Source organism: Cherax quadricarinatus, unplaced genomic scaffold (genome assembly GCF_038502225.1).
Source record: "Cherax quadricarinatus isolate ZL_2023a unplaced genomic scaffold, ASM3850222v1 Contig610, whole genome shotgun sequence".
Classification (NCBI taxonomy): domain Eukaryota; kingdom Metazoa; phylum Arthropoda; class Malacostraca; order Decapoda; family Parastacidae; genus Cherax; species Cherax quadricarinatus.
The window spans coordinates 130,055-153,616 of NW_027195636.1; the positions used below are offsets into that span (position 1 = coordinate 130,055).

Below are 23,562 nucleotides of genomic sequence, written 5' to 3' on the forward strand. Positions count from 1 at the left end.
ATCGGATGTTAGTGCTATTGGTCTGTAGTTCTTTGCTGTTGCTTTACTGCCCCCTTTGTGGAGTGGGGCTATGTCTGTTGTTTTTAGTAACTGTGGGACGACCCCCGTGTCCATGCTCCCTCTCCATAGGATGGAAAAGGCTCATGATAGGGGCTTCTTGCAGTTCTTGATGAACACAGAGTTCCATGAGTCTGGCCCTGGGGCAGAGTGCATGGGCATGTCATTTATCGCCTGTTCGAAGTCATTTGGCGTCAGGATAACATCGGATAGGCTTGTGTTAATCAAATTTTGTGGCTCTCTCATAAAAAATTCATTTTGATCTTCGACTCTCAGTCTGGTTAGCGGCTTGCTAAAAACTGAGTCATATTGGGACTTGAGTAGCTCACTCATTTCCTTGCTGTCATCTGTGTAGGACCCATCTTGTTTAAGTAGGGGCCCAATACTGGACGTTGTTCTCGATTTTGATTTGACATAGGAGAAGAAATACTTTGGGTTTCTTTCGATTTCATTTATGGCTTTTAGTTCTTCCCGCGATTCCTGACTCCTAAAGGATTCTTTTAGCTTAAGTTCGATGCTTGCTATTTCTCTGACCAGTGTCTCCCTACGCATTTCAGATATATTGACCTCTTTTAGCCGCTCTGTTATTCTTTTCCGTCGCCTGTAAAGGGAGCGCCTATCTCTTTCTATTTTACATCTACTCCTCCTTTTTCTTAGAGGAATAAGCCTTGTGAATACATCGAGTGCCACCGAGTTAATCTGTTCTAGGCATAAGTTGGGGTCTGTGTTGCTTAGTATATCTTCCCAGCTTATATCGGTTAGGACTTGGTTTACTTGGTCCCACTTTATGTTTTTGTTATTGAAGTTGAATTTGGTGAATGCTCCCTCGTGACTAATCTCATTATGTCGGTCTGGGGCTCCGCGCATACATGACTGAACCTCAATTATGTTGTGATCTGAGTATATTGTTTTTGATATGGTGACATTTCTTATCAGATCATCATTGTTAGTGAAGATGAGGTCTAGTGTATTCTCCAGTCTAGTAGGCTCTATTATTTGCTGGTTTAAATTGAATTTTGTGCAGAGATTTAAAAGCTCACGTGAGTGTGAGTTTTCATCAGAGCTGCCTCCTGGTGTTATTACTGCAACAATATTATTTGCTATATTCCTCCATTTTAGGTGCCTTAAGTTGAAATATCCCAGGAGCAAGATGTTGGGTGCAGGAGCTGGAAGATTTTCCAGACAGTGGTCAATTTTTAACAGCTGTTCCTGGAATTGCTGGGATGTTGCATCCGGAGGCTTGTAGACTACCACAATGACTAGGTTTTGGTTCTCGACCTTTACTGCTAAAACTTCCACTACATCATTTGAGGCATTTAGCAGTTCTGTGCAAACAAGTGACTCTTTTGCCTGTTCACTCTGTCACATCTGTATAGGTTGTAACCTGGGATCCATATTTCGTTGTCCAAGTGATCCTTTATGTGGGTCTCAGTGAAAGCCGCGAACATTGCCTTTGCCTCTGCAAGCAGTCCACGGATGAAAGGTATTTTGTTGTTTGTTGCTGGCTTTAGACCCTGTATATTTGCCAAGAAGAATGTTATCGGCCTGGTGGTATTGTTGGTACTGGGGGGGCATTTTTTTTCCGGCATTAGTATCTGTATCTGTTGGTTTGGAGTGGAGGCCATCGACTGTGGTTCCACTCCAGGAATGACTGGATTTGGTGTACGATTTCTGCCATTTCCTGCCAGTTTTTTTTTCCTTCCTGGCACTAAAAAACCTCTCCCTCTTGAGTGGCTGTGGCTAGGAAGAATTTATCTTGTGTTTTACCACTGGAGCTGTGTCAAGGTTCCCATGGTGTACAATAATGATAATCTCTAGTCTGTCATTGTCTTTACAAAAGTACTGAAGCACAGAGACAAGAGTAAACAGTTGATTATAAACCTTTGATGAATATTGCAAGTGTCTACAACTGTCTATAATATCTTGAAGACTTCCACGTAATATTGTGTTTTTTCAACTGCGTCAGTAGCTCCCGGAGGCTCCTGGAGGCTCCCGGAGGCTCCCGGAGGCTCCCGGAGCACTTTAGAAGGTAAGTCCAGCGCAAATACAAGAACGATTACGAGTAACTGGGAAGCTCCATCTCATGCAGTCATGAAGAAACATTGCTGGACTGGACTATTTTAATTAGGTGAAGCGCATGATCCATGAATGTTATTCAGTACAGGAGATATAAAAAGCTTGAGCCTCCTGTTTATCACAAGATAGATACTTTCTTCTCGCAAGAAAACTTTCTCATACAGGAGCAGAATTATTCTTGTTGTGTCCATAAAATCATTCGCCCCCGGGTGGGCTCGAACCACCAACCTTTCGGTTAACAGCCGAACGCGCTAACCAATTATGCCACGGAGGCTTGACCTTAACCTCGTGCACTTACCTAGTAGTGGTTGTCTCTGTGTTATAATGTAACGATGGGCAAGTGTGTACGTTTGCTGCTTGATGATCTTAATGTAAGACGTGCACAATGGAAGAGTATTCCTGGGGACAGCTGCTATGGAATGGCAGACACACGTGAGTTGCTGAATCTTTGCAATAAATGGAAATGAAATCTCCTCCAGGTTCAGGGACTGACCACCACAAGAACTATTTCTTTAAGGTCGATGGACCCTCATTTCACTACAGTTCCTGCTGCCTCCATACTTGACTGAAGAAGCCTATGTATGGCATAATTTACCTCACCAAATTATGGTTAAATAAATTTGTAGGGGGCTGAAAGGGCTGCAAGGGGCTGATATCCCCCTCTCCTGAAGAAAATTTCTCCACAGCCTACTCTGGACGCGATACGGTTCAACAATAAAAATACCTAACTGTTGCTCATGTGTCCTAATCATCAATTTTCTTTGTTGCTGGTTGGAGACTGTTGAACAGTCTTGGGCCTCGGACACTTACTGTGTTTTCTCTTATTATACTAATTAAGCCTCAAATTTTTGTTAGTCTGGAAAGTCTTTTCGCTATCGTAAGGGGTGATTTCTGTGTGCAGATTTATGACGAGTCCTTCTAGGATCTTCCAGATGTAGATAATGTATCTCTCTCGCCTGCGCTCCAGTGAATACAAGTCAAGTAACTCCATGTGTTCCCAGTAATTAAGGTATTTGACGGAAATTATATGTGCAGTAAAGATTCTCAGTACATTCTCTAGATCTGCAATTTCACCTGCCTTGAATGGAGATGTTAATGTACAGTAGTATTCCAGCCTAGAGAGAAAGTGATTTAAAAAGGACCATCACTGGCTTGGCATCATTTGTCTTGAAGATTTTTCATTGTGTATCTTATCAGTTTTCTCGCAGATGTGATAGTAACACTGTTGTGATCTTTGAAGATGACATTACCACTACCAGGTCCTTCATACTATTTTTTTCCACTGTATTGTGTGAATTTGTAGTTCATTCAATTCTAGCTATTATTTCCTCCAGTCTTCGATAACGGTAGTTGAAATTTGCCCTCAGTGAACATATTGTTGTCCGTTGCTCATTGGAAAACTTGGTTTATATCTGCTTGGAGAAAATTATCGTGCCCTCAATAGACGACAGTCTCATGCAGATTCTAGTATTGTCTGCAAAGGATAACTCGGTGCTATAATTTACAGCTCTGTCTGATATGAGGATGGGGGCGAGTACTGTGCCTTGTGGAGCAGAACTTTTCACAGTGGCAGCCGCCAACGTAACTCTGTTTACCACAACTCTTTGTGATCTATTGGTTATAAAATGTTGAACATCCATCTGCCCATTTTGCCACTTATCGCTTTAGCACGCATTTTGTGTGCTATTAAACCATGATCACACTTGTCAAAGGCTTTTGCAAAATCTGTGTACATTCTGCTTATCTTCCAGTGCATCCAAGACCGTATCATAGTGATCCCGTAGTTGCGAGAGGCAAGAATGACCTGTTCTAAACCTATGAATTTACCTTGTGTTTTACCACTGGAGCTGTGTCAAGGTTCCCATGGTGTACAATAATGATAATCTCTAGTCTGTCATTGTCTTTACAATAGTACTGAAGCACAGAGACAAGAGTAAACAGTTGATTATAAACCTTTGATGAATATTGCAAGTGTCTACAACTGTCCATAATATCTTGAAGACTTCCACGTAATATTGTGTTTTTTCAACTGCGTCAGTAGCTCCCGGAGGCTCCCGGAGGCTCCCGGAGCACTTTAGAAGGTAAGTCCAGCGCAAATACAAGAACGATTAAGAGTAACTGGGAAGCTCCATCTCATGCATTCATGAAGAAACATTGCTGGACTGGACTATTTTAATTAGGTGAAGCGCATGATCCATGAATGTTATTCAGTACAAGAGATATAAAAAGCTTGAGCCTCCTGTATATCACAAGATAGATACTTTCTTCTCGCAAGAAAACTTTCTCATACAGGAGCAGAATTATTCTTGTTGTGTCCATAAAATCATTCGCCCCCGGGTGGGCTCGAACCACCAACCTTTCGGTTAACAGCCGAACGCGCTAACCAATTGTGCCACGGAGGCTTGACCTTAACCTCGTGCACTTACCTAGTAGTGGTTGTCTCTGTGTTATAATGTAATGATGGGCAAGTGTGTACGTTTGCTGCTTGATCATTTTAATGTAAGACGTACACAATGGAAGAGTATTCCTGAGGACAGCTGATATGGAATGACAGACACACGTGAGTTGCTGAATCTTTGCAATAAATGAAAATGAAATCTCCTCCAGGTTCAGGGACTGACCACCACAAGAACTATTTCTTTAAGGTCGATGGACCCTCATTTCACTACAGTTCCTGCTGCCTCCATACTTGACTGAAGAAGCCTATGTATGGCATAATTTACCTCACCAAATTATGGTTAAATAAATTTGTAGGGGGCTGAAAGGGCTGCAAGGGGCTGATATCCCCCTCTCCTGGAGAAAATTTCTCCACAGCCTACTCTGGACGCGATACGGTTCAACAATAAAAATACCTAACTGTTGCTCATGTGTCCTAATCATCAATTTTCTTTGTGGCTGGTTGGAGACTGTTGAACAGTCTTGGGCCTCGGACACTTACCGTGTTTTCTCTTATTATACTAATTAAGCCTCTAATTTTTGTTAGTCTGGAAAGTCTTTTCGCTATCGTAAGGGGTGATTTCTGTGTGCAGATTTATGACGAGTCCTTCTAGGATCTTCCAGATGTAGATAATGTATCTCTCTCGCCTGCGCTCCAGTGAATACAAGTCAAGTAACTCCATGTGTTCCCAGTAATTAAGGTATTTGACGGAAATTATATGTGCAGTAAAGATTCTCAGTACATTCTCTAGATCTGCAATTTCACCTGCCTTGAATGGAGATGTTAATGTACAGTAGTATTCCAGCCTAGAGAGAAAGTGATTTACAAAGGACCATCACTGGCTTGGCATCATTTGTCTTGAAGATTTTTCATTGTGTATCTTATCAGTTTTCTCGCAGATGTGATAGTAACACTGTTGTGATCTTTGAAGATGACATTACCACTACCAGGTCCTTCATACTATTTTTTCCACTGTATTGTGTGAATTTGTAGTTCATTCAATTCTAGCTATTATTTCCTCCAGTCTTCGATAACAGTAGTTGAAATTTGCCCTCAGTGAACATATTGTTGTCCGTTGCTCATTGGAAAACTTGGTTTATATCTGCTTGGAGAAAATTATCGTGCCCTCAATAGACGACAGTCTCATGCAGATTCTAGTATTGTCTGCAAAGGATAACTCGGTGCTATAATTTACAGCTCTGTCTGATATGAGGATGGGGGCGAGTACTGTGCCTTGTGGAGCAGAACTTTTCACAGTGGCAGCCGCCAACGTAACTCTGTTTACCACAACTCTTTGTGATCTATTGGTTATAAAATGTTGAACATCCATCTGCCCATTTTGCCACTTATCGCTTTAGCACGCATTTTGTGTGCTATTAAACCATGATCACACTTATCAAAGGCTTTTGCAAAATCTGTGTACATTCTGCTTATCTTCCAGTGCATCCAAGACCGTATCATAGTGATCCCGTAGTTGCGAGAGGCAAGAATGACCTGTTCTAAACCTATGAATTTATCTTGTGTTTTACCACTGGAGCTGAGTCAAGGTTCCCATGGTGTACAATAATGATAATCTCTAGTCTGTCATTGTCTTTACAATAGTACTGAAGCACAGAGACAAGAGTAAACAGTTGATTATAAACCTTTGATGAATATTGCAAGTGTCTACAACTGTCCATAATATCTTGAAGACTTCCACGTAATATTGTGTTTTTTCAACTGCGTCAGTAGCTCCCGGAGGCTCCCGGAGGCTCCCGGAGGCTCCCGGAGCACTTTAGAAGGTAAGTCCAGCGCAAATACAAGAACGATTACGAGTAACTGGGAAGCTCCATCTCATGCAGTCATGAAGAAACATTGCTGGACTGGACTATTTTAATTAGGTGAAGCGCATGACCCATGAATGTTATTCAGCACAGGAAATATTAAAAGCTTGATCCTCCTTCTGAAAAACCACAAGACATACTTTTCTCTCGCAACATACAGGAGCAGAATTATTCTTGTTGTGTCCATAAAATCATTCGCCCCCGGGTGGGCTCGAACCACCAACCTTTCGGTTAACAGCCGAACGCGCTAACCAATTGTGCCACGGAGGCTTGACCTTAACCTCGTGCACTTACCTAGTAGTGGTTGTCTCTGTGTTATAATGTAACGATGGGCAAGTGTGTACATTTGCTGCTTGATGATTTTAGTGTAAGACGTACACAATGGAAAAATCTAGATAATAATGTTATAGCACCACAAATGAAAAGTCTCATACACGTGGGTTGCTGAATCTCTGCAATAAATGCAACCTAAGACAAGTGATAGTGGAGCCTACGGGACTGGAAAACACACCTGACCTTTTTTTCCTAAATAATGTGCACCTGGTGAGAAACATAACATCAAAAACAACTAATTCGGATCACAGTCTAATCGAAGTCCAGATTAACATGTGCAGGAGTCCTGACCATCGAAATACATACTGATACTAGAGTGCTTTCACTAAATTCAACTTCAACAAGAACATCAACATGTAACATATTGGAAAGATGTTGAAAATAACATGGATCCAAACCAGTGCCTTGAGAGGATCAACTTTCTGGCAGCTGAAGTATGCTCAAGGTATATTTCCCTTAGGAAAACAGAAGAAAAGAAGTAAACTCGAGAGAGAGAGAGAGAGAGAGAGAGAGAGAGAGAGAGAGAGAGAGAGAGAGAGAGAGAGAGAGAGAGAGAGAGAGCAATTACTGCCACAAGAAAGGACATCAGGAGGACAAGTGTCGGAAGAAAAAGGAACTTGACAGACAGGACCACCTGTTTAGAGACCTGTTCTCGGATCAAACCAGCAGGGATCTCTGAACTGGTGAACACACTCACACGTCACCCACTCAACTACTCCTATCTCATCCCAGCAGGTGGTGTTGTGCCTTATACAAGACCAGAGACCTACATCCCTGCAGCTGTGTAAGACAGGTATACGATACCGACAAGATGAAAGTTAAGACACATGTGCAGCATCTGGATATCTTCATTGTAGACGTTTCGCCATCCAGTGGCTTTATCAATACAGATTCTAGGACATACTTAGAAGACAGTAGAACTATATACAAAAGATGAGGTAATCAGTCCTTCAGCCTTGGAGTTGGTGTTGAGAGCACCGTGGTGGTAAAGAATCTGGAGCAAAGGAAAAGAGACTGGTGGTTATATAGGCGTCAGTGGATAGGGACGCGAAGCAGACGAGGGCATAGTCACTGGTAGGCGGGATTCCCAGTGGAAGTAGGTCCTACCCAAATACAAGTACATGTACATGGTATACAGTCCTAGCTGACAACAATGACATACTACTACATAGAAAGCCACTTGTTATGCTGAGCATGTCGGGCATGATGGGTTATGCTGAGCATGATGGGTTAGTTTTAGGAGCCGTGAAGAATGTCTTGTAGATGTCCTCTGAACCAAGATTCAGTGATGTTGCAGTGTCTGACAAGTTATGCAAGAAAGGTATAAAATACCGACAATATGGAATCTTGGTTCAGAGGACATCTGCAGATTTCGGGGATTCCTAATAGTTACACAGTCCAGAGCAGCGTAAGTTTAGAACAGGCTCATTTTGTCTCTCAACTACCGGATCACTATGATATCGTCTCGGATGCATTCGAAGATAAACAGAATGCAGATGTAGTATACACAGATTTTGCAAAAACCTTTGGCAAGTGCGATCATGGTTTAATAGCACACAAAATGCGTGCTGATGGGGTAAGTGACAAAATGGGCAGATGGATCTTCAACATTTTTTAACCAATAGAACACAAAGAGTCGTGGTAAACAGAGTTACGTCGGAGGCTGCCACAGTGAAAAGTTCTGCTCCACAAGGCACAGTACTCGCCCCCATCCTCATCTCAGACAGAGCTGTAAATTATAGCACCGCGTTATCCTTTGCAGACAATACTTGACTCTGCATGAGACTGTCATCCACTGAGGACACGGTAAATCTCCAAGCAGATATAAACCAAGTTTTCCAATGAGCAACAGAAAACAGTATGTTCACTGAGGGCAAATTTCAACTACTCCGTTATGGAAAACTGGAGGCAATAATAGCTAAAACTGAGTGAACTACAAACTCACACAATAGAGCGGAAAAAAGTGAGAAGGACCTGTGAGTGTTAATGTCAGAGGATCTCATCTTCAAGGATCACAACAGTGCCACTGTCACATCTGCGAGGAAACTGATAGGATGGATAATGTAAACCTTCAGAAAAACAGATGCCAAGCCAAAGATGATCTTTTTAAATCACTTGTTCTCTCCAGGCTGGAATACTGCTGTACATTAACATCTCCATTCAAGGCAGGTGAAATTGCAGATCTAGAGAATGTACTGAGAATCTTTACTGCACATATAATTTCCGTCAAATATCTTAATTACTGGGAACACATGGAGTTACTTGACTTGTATTCACTGGAGCGCAGGCGAGAGAGATACATCATTATCTACATCTGGAAGATCCTAGAGGGACTCGTCATAAATCTGCACACAGAAATCACTCCTTACGATAGCGAAAAGACTTTCCAGACCAACAAAAATTAGAGGCTTAATTAGTATAATAAGAGAAAACACAGTAAGTGTCCGAGGCCCAAGACTGTTCAACAGTCTCCCACTAGCCATAAAGAAAATTGATGATTAGGACACATGAGCAACAGTGGAGGCAGCAGGAATAGTAGTGAAATGAAGATGAAGTAATCAGTCCATCAGACCTTAATTAATTAATCGTATTTGAGGTGGTCAGTCCCTGAACCTGGAGGAGATTTCATTTTCATTTATTGCAAAGATTCAGCAACTCACGTGTGTCTGCCATTCCATATCAGCTGTCCCCAGGAATACTCTTCCATTGTGTACGTCTTACATTAAAATGATCAAGCAGCAAACGTACACACTTGCCCATCGTTACATTATAACACAGAGACAACCACTACTAGGTAAGTGCACGAGGTTAAGGTCAAGCCTCCGTGGCACAATTGGTTAGCGCGTTCGGCTGTTAACCGAAAGGTTGGTGGTTCGAGCCCACCCGGGGGCGAGTGTTTTATATTGAGACAACCAAAATAATTCTGCTCCTGTATGAAAAAGTTTTCCTGGGTATTAGTGGACTGGTGTGGGTCACATCCTGGGTGTTAGTGGACTGGTGTGGGTCACATCCTGGGTGTTAGTGGACTGGTGTGGGTCACATCCTGGGTGTTAGTGGACTGGTGTGGGTCACATCCTGGGTGTTAGTGGACTGGTGTGGGTCACATCCTGGGTGTTAGTGGACTGGTGTGGGTCACATCCTGGTTGTTAGTGGACTGGTGTGGGTCACATCCTGGGTGTTAGTGGACTGGTGTGGGTCACATCCTGGGTGTTAGTGGACTGGTGTGGGTCACATCCTGGGTGTTAGTGGACTGGTGTGGGTCACATCCTGGGTGTTAGTGGTCTGGTGTGGGTCACAAGTGGACTGGTGTGGGTCACATCCTGGGTGTTAGTGGACTGGTGTGGGTAACATCCTGGGTGTTAGTGGACTGGTGTGGGTCACATCCTGTGTGTTAATGGACTGGTGTGGGTCACGTCCTGGGTGTTAGTGGACTGGTGTGGGTCATATCCTGGGTGTTAGTGGATTGGTGTGGGTCACATCCTGGGTGTTAGTGTACTGGAGTGGGTAACATCCTGGGTGTTAGTGGATTGGTGTGGGGCACATCCTGGGTGTTAGTGGACTGGTGTGGGTCACATCCTGGGTGTTAGTGGACTGGTGTGGGTCACATCCTGGGTGTTAGTGGACTGGTGTGGGTCACATCCTGGGTGTTAGTGGACTGGTGTGGGTCACATCCTGGGTGTTAGTGGACTGGTGTGGGTCACATCCTGGGTGTTAGTGGACTGGTGTGGGTCACATCCTGGGTGTTAGTGGACTGGTGTGGGTCACATCCTGGGTGTTAGTGGACTGGTGTGGGTCACATCCTGGGTGTTAGTGGACTGGTGTGGGTCACATCCTGGGTGTTAGTGGACTGGTGTGGGTCACATCCTGGGTGTTAGTGGACTGGTGTGGGTCACATCCTGGGTGTTAGTGGACTGGTGTGGGTCACATCCTGGGTGTTAGTGGACTGGTGTGGGTCACATCCTGGGTGTTAGTGGACTGGTGTGGGTCACATCCTGGGTGTTAGTGGACTGGTGTGGGTCACATCCTGGGTGTTAGTGGACTGGTGTGGGTCACATCCTGGGTGTTAGTGGACTGGTGTGGGTCACATCCTGGGTGTTAGTGGACTGGTGTGGGTCACATCCTGGGTGTTAGTGGACTGGTGTGGGTCACATCCTGGGTGTTAGTGGACTGGTGTGGGTCACATCCTGGGTGTTAGTGGACTGGTGTGGGTCACATCCTGGGTGTTAGTGGACTGGTGTGGGTCACATCCTGGGTGTTAGTGGACTGGTGTGGGTCACATCCTGGGTGTTAGTGGACTGGTGTGGGTCACATCCTGGGTGTTAGTGGACTGGTGTGGGTCACATCCTGGGTGTTAGTGGACTGGTGTGGGTCACATCCTGGGTGTTAGTGGACTGGTGTGGGTCACATCCTGGGTGTTAGTGGACTGGTGTGGGTCACATCCTGGGTGTTAGTGGACTGGTGTGGGTCACATCCTGGGTGTTAGTGGACTGGTGTGGGTCACATCCTGGGTGTTAGTGGACTGGTGTGGGTCACATCCTGGGTGTTAGTGGACTGGTGTGGGTCACATCCTGGGTGTTAGTGGACTGGTGTGGGTCACATCCTGGGTGTTAGTGGACTGGTGTGGGTCACATCCTGGGTGTTAGTGGACTGGTGTGGGTCACATCCTGGGTGTTAGTGGACTGGTGTGGGTCACATCCTGGGTGTTAGTGGACTGGTGTGGGTCACATCCTGGGTGTTAGTGGACTGGTGTGGGTCACATCCTGGGTGTTAGTGGACTGGTGTGGGTCACATCCTGGGTGTTAGTGGACTGGTGTGGGTCACATCCTGGGTGTTAGTGGACTGGTGTGGGTCACATCCTGGGTGTTAGTGGACTGGTGTGGGTCACATCCTGGGTGTTAGTGGACTGGTGTGGGTCACATCCTGGGTGTTAGTGGACTGGTGTGGGTCACATCCTGGGTGTTAGTGGACTGGTGTGGGTCACATCCTGGGTGTTAGTGGACTGGTGTGGGTCACATCCTGGGTGTTAGTGGACTGGTGTGGGTCACATCCTGGGTGTTAGTGGACTGGTGTGGGTCACATCCTGGGTGTTAGTGGACTGGTGTGGGGTCACATCCTGGGTGTTAGTGGACTGGTGTGGGTCACATCCTGGGTGTTAGTGGACTGGTGTGGGTCACATCCTGGGTGTTAGTGGACTGGTGTGGGTCACATCCTGGGTGTTAGTGGACTGGTGTGGGTCACATCCTGGGTGTTAGTGGACTGGTGTGGGTCACATCCTGGGTGTTAGTGGACTGGTGTGGGTCACATCCTGGGTGTTAGTGGACTGGTGTGGGTCACATCCTGGGTGTTAGTGGACTGGTGTGGGTCACATCCTGGGTGTTAGTGGACTGGTGTGGGTCACATCCTGGGTGTTAGTGGACTGGTGTGGGTCACATCCTGGGTGTTAGTGGACTGGTGTGGGTCACATCCTGGGTGTTAGTGGACTGGTGTGGGTCACATCCTGGGTGTTAGTGGACTGGTGTGGGTCACATCCTGGGTGTTAGTGGACTGGTGTGGGTCACATCCTGGGTGTTAGTGGACTGGTGTGGGTCACATCCTGGGTGTTAGTGGACTGGTGTGGGTCACATCCTGGGTGTTAGTGGACTGGTGTGGGTCACATCCTGGGTGTTAGTGGACTGGTGTGGGTCACATCCTGGGTGTTAGTGGACTGGTGTGGGTCACATCCTGGGTGTTAGTGGACTGGTGTGGGTCACATCCTGGGTGTTAGTGGACTGGTGTGGGTCACATCCTGGGTGTTAGTGGACTGGTGTGGGTCACATCCTGGGTGTTAGTGGACTGGTGTGGGTCACATCCTGGGTGTTAGTGGACTGGTGTGGGTCACATCCTGGGTGTTAGTGGACTGGTGTGGGTCACATCCTGGGTGTTAGTGGACTGGTGTGGGTCACATCCTGGGTGTTAGTGGACTGGTGTGGGTCACATCCTGGGTGTTAGTGGACTGGTGTGGGTCACATCCTGGGTGTTAGTGGACTGGTGTGGGTCACATCCTGGGTGTTAGTGGACTGGTGTGGGTCACATCCTGGGTGTTAGTGGACTGGTGTGGGTCACATCCTGGGTGTTAGTGGACTGGTGTGGGTCACATCCTGGGTGTTAGTGGACTGGTGTGGGTCACATCCTGGGTGTTAGTGGACTGGTGTGGGTCACATCCTGGGTGTTAGTGGACTGGTGTGGGTCACATCCTGGGTGTTAGTGGACTGGTGTGGGTCACATCCTGGGTGTTAGTGGACTGGTGTGGGTCACATCCTGGGTGTTAGTGGACTGGTGTGGGGTCACATCCTAGTTGTTAGTGGACTGGTGTGGGTCACATCCTGGGTGTTAGTGGACTGGTGTGGGTCACATCCTGGGTGTTAGTGGACTGGTGTGGGTCACATCCTGGGTGTTAGTGGACTGGTGTGGGTCACATCCTGGGTGTTAGTGGACTGGTGTGGGTCACATCCTGGGTGTTAGTGGACTGGTGTGGGTCACATCCTGGGTGTTAGTGGACTGGTGTGGGTCACATCCTGGGTGTTAGTGGACTGGTGTGGGTCACATCCTGGGTGTTAGTGGACTGGTGTGGGTCACATCCTGGGTGTTAGTGGACTGGTGTGGGTCACATCCTGGGTGTTAGTGGACTGGTGTGGGTCACATCCTGGGTGTTAGTGGACTGGTGTGGGTCACATCCTGGGTGTTAGTGGACTGGTGTGGGTCACATCCTGGGTGTTAGTGGACTGGTGTGGGTCACATCCTGGGTGTTAGTGGACTGGTGTGGGTCACATCCTGGGTGTTAGTGGACTGGTGTGGGTCACATCCTGGGTGTTAGTGGACTGGTGTGGGTCACATCCTGGGTGTTAGTGGACTGGTGTGGGTCACATCCTGGGTGTTAGTGGACTGGTGTGGGTCACATCCTGGGTGTTAGTGGACTGGTGTGGGTCACATCCTGGGTGTTAGTGGACTGGTGTGGGTCACATCCTGGGTGTTAGTGGACTGGTGTGGGTCACATCCTGGGTGTTAGTGGACTGGTGTGGGTCACATCCTGGGTGTTAGTGGACTGGTGTGGGTCACATCCTGGGTGTTAGTGGACTGGTGTGGGTCACATCCTGGGTGTTAGTGGACTGGTGTGGGTCACATCCTGGGTGTTAGTGGACTGGTGTGGGTCACATCCTGGGTGTTAGTGGACTGGTGTGGGTCACATCCTGGGTGTTAGTGGACTGGTGTGGGTCACATCCTGGGTGTTAGTGGACTGGTGTGGGTCACATCCTGGGTGTTAGTGGACTGGTGTGGGTCACATCCTGGGTGTTAGTGGACTGGTGTGGGTCACATCCTGGGTGTTAGTGGACTGGTGTGGGTCACATCCTGGGTGTTAGTGGACTGGTGTGGGTCACATCCTGGGTGTTAGTGGACTGGTGTGGGTCACATCCTGGGTGTTAGTGGACTGGTGTGGGTCACATCCTGGGTGTTAGTGGACTGGTGTGGGTCACATCCTGGGTGTTAGTGGACTGGTGTGGGTCACATCCTGGGTGTTAGTGGACTGGTGTGGGTCACATCCTGGGTGTTAGTGGACTGGTGTGGGTCACATCCTGGGTGTTAGTGGACTGGTGTGGGTCACATCCTGGGTGTTAGTGGACTGGTGTGGGTCACATCCTGGGTGTTAGTGGACTGGTGTGGGTCACATCCTGGGTGTTAGTGGACTGGTGTGGGTCACATCCTGGGTGTTAGTGGACTGGTGTGGGTCACATCCTGGGTGTTAGTGGACTGGTGTGGGTCACATCCTGGGTGTTAGTGGACTGGTGTGGGTCACATCCTGGGTGTTAGTGGACTGGTGTGGGTCACATCCTGGGTGTTAGTGGACTGGTGTGGGTCACATCCTGGGTGTTAGTGGACTGGTGTGGGTCACATCCTGGGTGTTAGTGGACTGGTGTGGGTCACATCCTGGGTGTTAGTGGACTGGTGTGGGTCACATCCTGGGTGTTAGTGGACTGGTGTGGGTCACATCCTGGGTGTTAGTGGACTGGTGTGGGTCACATCCTGGGTGTTAGTGGACTGGTGTGGGTCACATCCTGGGTGTTAGTGGACTGGTGTGGGTCACATCCTGGGTGTTAGTGGACTGGTGTGGGTCACATCCTGGGTGTTAGTGGACTGGTGTGGGTCACATCCTGGGTGTTAGTGGACTGGTGTGGGTCACATCCTGGGTGTTAGTGGACTGGTGTGGGTCACATCCTGGGTGTTAGTGGACTGGTGTGGGTCACATCCTGGGTGTTAGTGGACTGGTGTGGGTCACATCCTGGGTGTTAGTGGACTGGTGTGGGTCACATCCTGGGTGTTAGTGGACTGGTGTGGGTCACATCCTGGGTGTTAGTGGACTGGTGTGGGTCACATCCTGGGTGTTAGTGGACTGGTGTGGGTCACATCCTGGGTGTTAGTGGACTGGTGTGGGTCACATCCTGGGTGTTAGTGGACTGGTGTGGGTCACATCCTGGGTGTTAGTGGACTGGTGTGGGTCACATCCTGGGTGTTAGTGGACTGGTGTGGGTCACATCCTGGGTGTTAGTGGACTGGTGTGGGTCACATCCTGGGTGTTAGTGGACTGGTGTGGGTCACATCCTGGGTGTTAGTGGACTGGTGTGGGTCACATCCTGGGTGTTAGTGGACTGGTGTGGGTCACATCCTGGGTGTTAGTGGACTGGTGTGGGTCACATCCTGGGTGTTAGTGGACTGGTGTGGGTCACATCCTGGGTGTTAGTGGACTGGTGTGGGTCACATCCTGGGTGTTAGTGGACTGGTGTGGGTCACATCCTGGGTGTTAGTGGACTGGTGTGGGTCACATCCTGGGTGTTAGTGGACTGGTGTGGGTCACATCCTGGGTGTTAGTGGACTGGTGTGGGTCACATCCTGGGTGTTAGTGGACTGGTGTGGGTCACATCCTGGGTGTTAGTGGACTGGTGTGGGTCACATCCTGGGTGTTAGTGGACTGGTGTGGGTCACATCCTGGGTGTTAGTGGACTGGTGTGGGTCACATCCTGGGTGTTAGTGGACTGGTGTGGGTCACATCCTGGGTGTTAGTGGACTGGTGTGGGTCACATCCTGGGTGTTAGTGGACTGGTGTGGGTCACATCCTGGGTGTTAGTGGACTGGTGTGGGTCACATCCTGGGTGTTAGTGGACTGGTGTGGGTCACATCCTGGGTGTTAGTGGACTGGTGTGGGTCACATCCTGGGTGTTAGTGGACTGGTGTGGGTCACATCCTGGGTGTTAGTGGACTGGTGTGGGTCACATCCTGGGTGTTAGTGGACTGGTGTGGGTCACATCCTGGGTGTTAGTGGACTGGTGTGGGTCACATCCTGGGTGTTAGTGGACTGGTGTGGGTCACATCCTGGGTGTTAGTGGACTGGTGTGGGTCACATCCTGGGTGTTAGTGGACTGGTGTGGGTCACATCCTGGGTGTTAGTGGACTGGTGTGGGTCACATCCTGGGTGTTAGTGGACTGGTGTGGGTCACATCCTGGGTGTTAGTGGACTGGTGTGGGTCACATCCTGGGTGTTAGTGGACTGGTGTGGGTCACATCCTGGGTGTTAGTGGACTGGTGTGGGTCACATCCTGGGTGTTAGTGGACTGGTGTGGGTCACATCCTGGGTGTTAGTGGACTGGTGTGGGTCACATCCTGGGTGTTAGTGGACTGGTGTGGGTCACATCCTGGGTGTTAGTGGACTGGTGTGGGTCACATCCTGGGTGTTAGTGGACTGGTGTGGGTCACATCCTGGGTGTTAGTGGACTGGTGTGGGTCACATCCTGGGTGTTAGTGGACTGGTGTGGGTCACATCCTGGGTGTTAGTGGACTGGTGTGGGTCACATCCTGGGTGTTAGTGGACTGGTGTGGGTCACATCCTGGGTGTTAGTGGACTGGTGTGGGTCACATCCTGGGTGTTAGTGGACTGGTGTGGGTCACATCCTGGGTGTTAGTGGACTGGTGTGGGTCACATCCTGGGTGTTAGTGGACTGGTGTGGGTCACATCCTGGGTGTTAGTGGACTGGTGTGGGTCACATCCTGGGTGTTAGTGGACTGGTGTGGGTCACATCCTGGGTGTTAGTGGACTGGTGTGGGTCACATCCTGGGTGTTAGTGGACTGGTGTGGGTCACATCCTGGGTGTTAGTGGACTGGTGTGGGTCACATCCTGGGTGTTAGTGGACTGGTGTGGGTCACATCCTGGGTGTTAGTGGACTGGTGTGGGTCACATCCTGGGTGTTAGTGGACTGGTGTGGGTCACATCCTGGGTGTTAGTGGACTGGTGTGGGTCACATCCTGGGTGTTAGTGGACTGGTGTGGGTCACATCCTGGGTGTTAGTGGACTGGTGTGGGTCACATCCTGGGTGTTAGTGGACTGGTGTGGGTCACATCCTGGGTGTTAGTGGACTGGTGTGGGTCACATCCTGGGTGTTAGTGGACTGGTGTGGGTCACATCCTGGGTGTTAGTGGACTGGTGTGGGTCACATCCTGGGTGTTAGTGGACTGGTGTGGGTCACATCCTGGGTGTTAGTGGACTGGTGTGGGTCACATCCTGGGTGTTAGTGGACTGGTGTGGGTCACATCCTGGGTGTTAGTGGACTGGTGTGGGTCACATCCTGGGTGTTAGTGGACTGGTGTGGGTCACATCCTGGGTGTTAGTGGACTGGTGTGGGTCACATCCTGGGTGTTAGTGGACTGGTGTGGGTCACATCCTGGGTGTTAGTGGACTGGTGTGGGTCACATCCTGGGTGTTAGTGGACTGGTGTGGGTCACATCCTGGGTGTTAGTGGACTGGTGTGGGTCACATCCTGGGTGTTAGTGGACTGGTGTGGGTCACATCCTGGGTGTTAGTGGACTGGTGTGGGTCACATCCTGGGTGTTAGTGGACTGGTGTGGGTCACATCCTGGGTGTTAGTGGACTGGTGTGGGTCACATCCTGGGTGTTAGTGGACTGGTGTGGGTCACATCCTGGGTGTTAGTGGACTGGTGTGGGTCACATCCTGGGTGTTAGTGGACTGGTGTGGGTCACATCCTGGGTGTTAGTGGACTGGTGTGGGTCACATCCTGGGTGTTAGTGGACTGGTGTGGGTCACATCCTGGGTGTTAGTGGACTGGTGTGGGTCACATCCTGGGTGTTAGTGGACTGGTGTGGGTCACATCCTGGGTGTTAGTGGACTGGTGTGGGTCACATCCTGGGTGTTAGTGGACTGGTGTGGGTCACATCCTGGGTGTTAGTGGACTGGTGTGGGTCACATCCTGGGTGTTAGTGGACTGGTGTGGGTCACATCCTGGGTGTTAGTGGACTGGTGTGGGTCACATCCTGGGTGTTAGTGGACTGGTGTGGGTCACATCCTGGGTGTTAGTGGACTGGTGTGGGTCACATCCTGGGTGTTAGTGGACTGGTGTGGGTCACATCCTGGGTGTTAGTGGACTGGTGTGGGTCACATCCTGGGTGTTAGTGGACTGGTGTGGGTCACATCCTGGGTGTTAGTGGACTGGTGTGGGTCACATCCTGGGTGTTAGTGGACTGGTGTGGGTCACATCCTGGGTGTTAGTGGACTGGTGTGGGTCACATCCTGGGTGTTAGTGGACTGGTGTGGGTCACATCCTGGGTGTTAGTGGACTGGTGTGGGTCACATCCTGGGTGTTAGTGGACTGGTGTGGGTCACATCCTGGGTGTTAGTGGACTGGTGTGGGTCACATCCTGGGTGTTAGTGGACTGGTGTGGGTCACATCCTGGGTGTTAGTGGACTGGTGTGGGTCACATCCTGGGTGTTAGTGGACTGGTGTGGGTCACATCCTGGGTGTTAGTGGACTGGTGTGGGTCACATCCTGGGTGTTAGTGGACTGGTGTGGGTCACATCCTGGGTGTTAGTGGACTGGTGTGGGTCACATCCTGGGTGTTAGTGGACTGGTGTGGGTCACATCCTGGGTGTTAGTGGACTGGTGTGGGTCACATCCTGGGTGTTAGTGGACTGGTGTGGGTCACATCCTGGGTGTTAGTGGACTGGTGTGGGTCACATCCTGGGTGTTAGTGGACTGGTGTGGGTCACATCCTGGGTGTTAGTGGACTGGTGTGGGTCACATCCTGGGTGTTAGTGGACTGGTGTGGGTCACATCCTGGGTGTTAGTGGACTGGTGTGGGTCACATCCTGGGTGTTAGTGGACTGGTGTGGGTCACATCCTGGGTGTTAGTGGACTGGTGTGGGTCACATCCTGGGTGTTAGTGGACTGGTGTGGGTCACATCCTGGGTGTTAGTGGACTGGTGTGGGTCACATCCTGGGTGTTAGTGGACTGGTGTGGGTCACATCCTGGGTGTTAGTGGACTGGTGTGGGTCACATCCTGGGTGTTAGTGGACTGGTGTGGGTCACATCCTGGGTGTTAGTGGACTGGTGTGGGTCACATCCTGGGTGTTAGTGGACTGGTGTGGGTCACATCCTGGGTGTTAGTGGACTGGTGTGGGTCACATCCTGGGTGTTAGTGGACTGGTGTGGGTCACATCCTGGGTGTTAGTGGACTGGTGTGGGTCACATCCTGGGTGTTAGTGGACTGGTGTGGGTCACATCCTGGGTGTTAGTGGACTGGTGTGGGTCACATCCTGGGTGTTAGTGGACTGGTGTGGGTCACATCCTGGGTGTTAGTGGACTGGTGTGGGTCACATCCTGGGTGTTAGTGGACTGGTGTGGGTCACATCCTGGGTGTTAGTGGACTGGTGTGGGTCACATCCTGGGTGTTAGTGGACTGGTGTGGGTCACATCCTGGGTGTTAGTGGACTGGTGTGGGTCACATCCTGGGTGTTAGTGGACTGGTGTGGGTCACATCCTGGGTGTTAGTGGACTGGTGTGGGTCACATCCTGGGTGTTAGTGGACTGGTGTGGGTCACATCCTGGGTGTTAGTGGACTGGTGTGGGTCACATCCTGGGTGTTAGTGGACTGGTGTGGGTCACATCCTGGGTGTTAGTGGACTGGTGTGGGTCACATCCTGGGTGTTAGTGGACTGGTGTGGGTCACATCCTGGGTGTTAGTGGACTGGTGTGGGTCACATCCTGGGTGTTAGTGGACTGGTGTGGGTCACATCCTGGGTGTTAGTGGACTGGTGTGGGTCACATCCTGGGTGTTAGTGGACTGGTGTGGGTCACATCCTGGGTGTTAGTGGACTGGTGTGGGTCACATCCTGGGTGTTAGTGGACTGGTGTGGGTCACATCCTGGGTGTTAGTGGACTGGTGTGGGTCACATCCTGGGTGTTAGTGGACTGGTGTGGGTCACATCCTGGGTGTTAGTGGACTGGTGTGGGTCACATCCTGGGTGTTAGTGGACTGGTGTGGGTCACATCCTGGGTGTTAGTGGACTGGTGTGGGTCACATCCTGGGTGTTAGTGGACTGGTGTGGGTCACATCCTGGGTGTTAGTGGACTGGTGTGGGTCACATCCTGGGTGTTAGTGGACTGGTGTGGGTCACATCCTGGGTGTTAGTGGACTGGTGTGGGTCACATCCTGGGTGTTAGTGGACTGGTGTGGGTCACATCCTGGGTGTTAGTGGACTGGTGTGGGTCACATCCTGGGTGTTAGTGGACTGGTGTGGGTCACATCCTGGGTGTTAGTGGACTGGTGTGGGTCACATCCTGGGTGTTAGTGGACTGGTGTGGGTCACATCCTGGGTGTTAGTGGACTGGTGTGGGTCACATCCTGGGTGTTAGTGGACTGGTGTGGGTCACATCCTGGGTGTTAGTGGACTGGTGTGGGTCACATCCTGGGTGTTAGTGGACTGGTGTGGGTCACATCCTGGGTGTTAGTGGACTGGTGTGGGTCACATCCTGGGTGTTAGTGGACTGGTGTGGGTCACATCCTGGGTGTTAGTGGACTGGTGTGGGTCACATCCTGGGTGTTAGTGGACTGGTGTGGGTCACATCCTGGGTGTTAGTGGACTGGTGTGGGTCACATCCTGGGTGTTAGTGGACTGGTGTGGGTCACATCCTGGGTGTTAGTGGACTGGTGTGGGTCACATCCTGGGTGTTAGTGGACTGGTGTGGGTCACATCCTGGGTGTTAGTGGACTGGTGTGGGTCACATCCTGGGTGTTAGTGGACTGGTGTGGGTCACATCCTGGGTGTTAGTGGACTGGTGTGGGTCACATCCTGGGTGTTAGTGGACTGGTGTGGGTCACATCCTGGGTGTTAGTGGACTGGTGTGGGTCACATCCTGGGTGTTAGTGGACTGGTGTGGGTCACATCCTGGGTGTTAGTGGACTGGTGTGGGTCACATCCTGGGTGTTAGTGGACTGGTGTGGGTCACATCCTGGGTGTTAGTGGACTGGTGTGGGTCACATCCTGGGTGTTAGTGGACTGGTGTGGGTCACATCCTGGGTGTTAGTGGACTGGTGTGGGTCACATCCTGGGTGTTAGTGGACTGGTGTGGGTCACATCCTGGGTGTTAGTGGACTGGTGTGGGTCACATCCTGGGTGTTAGTGGACTGGTGTGGGTCACATCCTGGGTGTTAGTGGACTGGTGTGGGTCACATCCTGGGTGTTAGTGGACTGGTGTGGGTCACATCCTGGGTGTTAGTGGACTGGTGTGGGTCACATCCTGGGTGTTAGTGGACTGGTGTGGGTCACATCCTGGGTGTTAGTGGACTGGTGTGGGTCACATCCTGGGTGTTAGTGGACTGGTGTGGGTCACATCCTGGGTGTTAGTGGACTGGTGTGGGTCACATCCTGGGTGTTAGTGGACTGGTGTGGGTCACATCCTGGGTGTTAGTGGACTGGTGTGGGTCACATCCTGGGTGTTAGTGGACTGGTGTGGGTCACATCCTGGGTGTTAGTGGACTGGTGTGGGTCACATCCTGGGTGTTAGTGGACTGGTGTGGGTCACATCCTGGGTGTTAGTGGACTGGTGTGGGTCACATCCTGGGTGTTAGTGGACTGGTGTGGGTCACATCCTGGGTGTTAGTGGACTGGTGTGGGTCACATCCTGGGTGTTAGTGGACTGGTGTGGGTCACATCCTGGGTGTTAGTGGACTGGTGTGGGTCACATCCTGGGTGTTAGTGGACTGGTGTGGGTCACATCCTGGGTGTTAGTGGACTGGTGTGGGTCACATCCTGGGTGTTAGTGGACTGGTGTGGGTCACATCCTGGGTGTTAGTGGACTGGTGTGGGTCACATCCTAGGTGTTAGTGGACTGGTGTGGGTCACATCCTTGGTGTTAGTGGACTGGTGTGGGTCACATCCTGGATGTTAGTGGACTGGTGTGGGTCACATCCTGGGTGTTAGTGAACTGGTGTGGGTCACATCCTGGGTGTTAGTGGACTGGTGTGGGTCACATCCTGGGTGTTAGTGGACTGGTGTGGGTCACATCCTGGGTGTTAGTGGACTGGTGTGGGTCACATCCTGGGTGTTAGTGGACTGGTGTGGGTCACATCCTGGGTGTTAGTGGACTGGTGTGGGTCACATGTACTTGTATAATGAAGATTGAGACACTTATGCAACATATGGGAATCTTTATTGAGGAAACGTTTCGCCACACAGTGGCTTCGTCAGTCCTATACAAAGCAGAAAGGTGTAAGGAGAGGAGGAGTTTTAGGTAATCAGTCCCTCAGCCTGGAGTCGATGTGCTCAGTCCATCAATCGGGCTGTGGCTCGTACGTTGGTTTGCGTGCAGCCAGCAGCAACAGCCTGGTTGATCAGGCTCTGATCCACCAGGAGGCCTGGTTACAGACCGGGCCGCGGGGGCGTTGACCCCCGGAACTCTCTCCAGGTAAACTCCAGGCATAGGCCGTAGACGTGGCTTATATACTGTAGTGAGGTGAGGCGAAGCAGGCGGAGGCGGGGTCATTGTGGTATCATCCACTAGTCGAAGTAGTGAGGTGAGGTGAAGCAGGAGGAGGTGGGGTCATGGTGGTATCATCCACTAGTCGAAGTAGTGAGGTGAGGTGAAGCAGGAGGAGGCGGGGTCATGGTGGTATCATCCACTAGTCGAAGTAGTGAGGTGAGGTGAAGCAGGAGGAGGTGGGGTCATAGTGGTATCATCCACTGGTCGAAGTAGTGAGGTGAGGCGAAGCAGGAGGAGGTGGGGTCATGGTGGTATCATCCACTAGTCGAAGTAGTGAGGTGAGGTGAAGCAGGAGGAGGCGGGGTCATAGTGGTATCATCCACTAGTCGAAGTAGTGAGTCGAGGTGAAGCAGGAGGAGGAGGGGTCATGGTGGTATCATCCACTAGTCGAAGTAGTGAGGTGAGGTGAAGCAGGATGAGGAGGGGTCATGGTGGTATCATCCACTAGTCGAAGTAGTGAGGTGAGGTGAAGCAGGAGGAGGTGGGGTCATAGTGGTATCATCCACTGGTCGAAGTAGTGAGGTGAGGCGAAGCAGGAGGAGGTGGGGTCATGGTGGTATCATCCACTAGTCGAAGTAGTGAGGTGAGGTGAAGCAGGAGGAGGCGGGGTCATAGTGGTATCATCCACTAGTCGAAGTAGTGAGGTGAGGTGAAGCAGGCGGAGGCGGGGTCATAGTGGTACCATCCACTAGTCGAAGTAGTGAGGTGAGGTGAAGCAGGAGGAGGCGGGGTCATAGTGGTGCCATCCACTAGTCGAAGTAGTGAGGTGAGGTGAAGCAGGCGGAGGCGGGGTCATAGTGGTACCATCCACTAGTCGAAGTAGTGAGGTGAGGTGAAGCAGGCGGAGGCGGGGTCATAGTGGTACCATCCACTAGTCGAAGTAGTGAGGTGAGGTGAAGCAGGCGGAGGCGGGGTCATAGTGGTACCATCCACTAGTCGAAGTAGGTCTTCGTCCAAAGGTTGAACAAGTGTTGAA

The 23,562-nt window shown here is 50.3% G+C and overlaps 4 non-coding genes across 4 annotated transcripts; 1 reads left to right on the plus strand and 3 right to left on the minus strand.

The window, feature by feature from the left end:
* Nucleotides 1-2,333: 2,333 nt before the first annotated feature.
* TRNAN-GUU (transfer RNA asparagine (anticodon GUU)) lies at nt 2,334-2,407 on the minus strand. Its single transcript has one exon. It is a non-coding gene; the product is annotated as a tRNA-Asn (tRNA).
* A 2,054-nt stretch (nt 2,408-4,461) lies between these two features.
* On the minus strand, nt 4,462-4,535 carry TRNAN-GUU (transfer RNA asparagine (anticodon GUU)). Its single transcript has one exon. It is a non-coding gene; the product is annotated as a tRNA-Asn (tRNA).
* Nucleotides 4,536-6,589: 2,054 nt separating this feature from the next.
* TRNAN-GUU (transfer RNA asparagine (anticodon GUU)) lies at nt 6,590-6,663 on the minus strand. The gene has a single exon. It is a non-coding gene; the product is annotated as a tRNA-Asn (tRNA).
* A 2,881-nt stretch (nt 6,664-9,544) lies between these two features.
* TRNAN-GUU (transfer RNA asparagine (anticodon GUU)) lies at nt 9,545-9,618 on the plus strand. Its single transcript has one exon. It is a non-coding gene; the product is annotated as a tRNA-Asn (tRNA).
* Nucleotides 9,619-23,562: the final 13,944 nt, after the last annotated feature.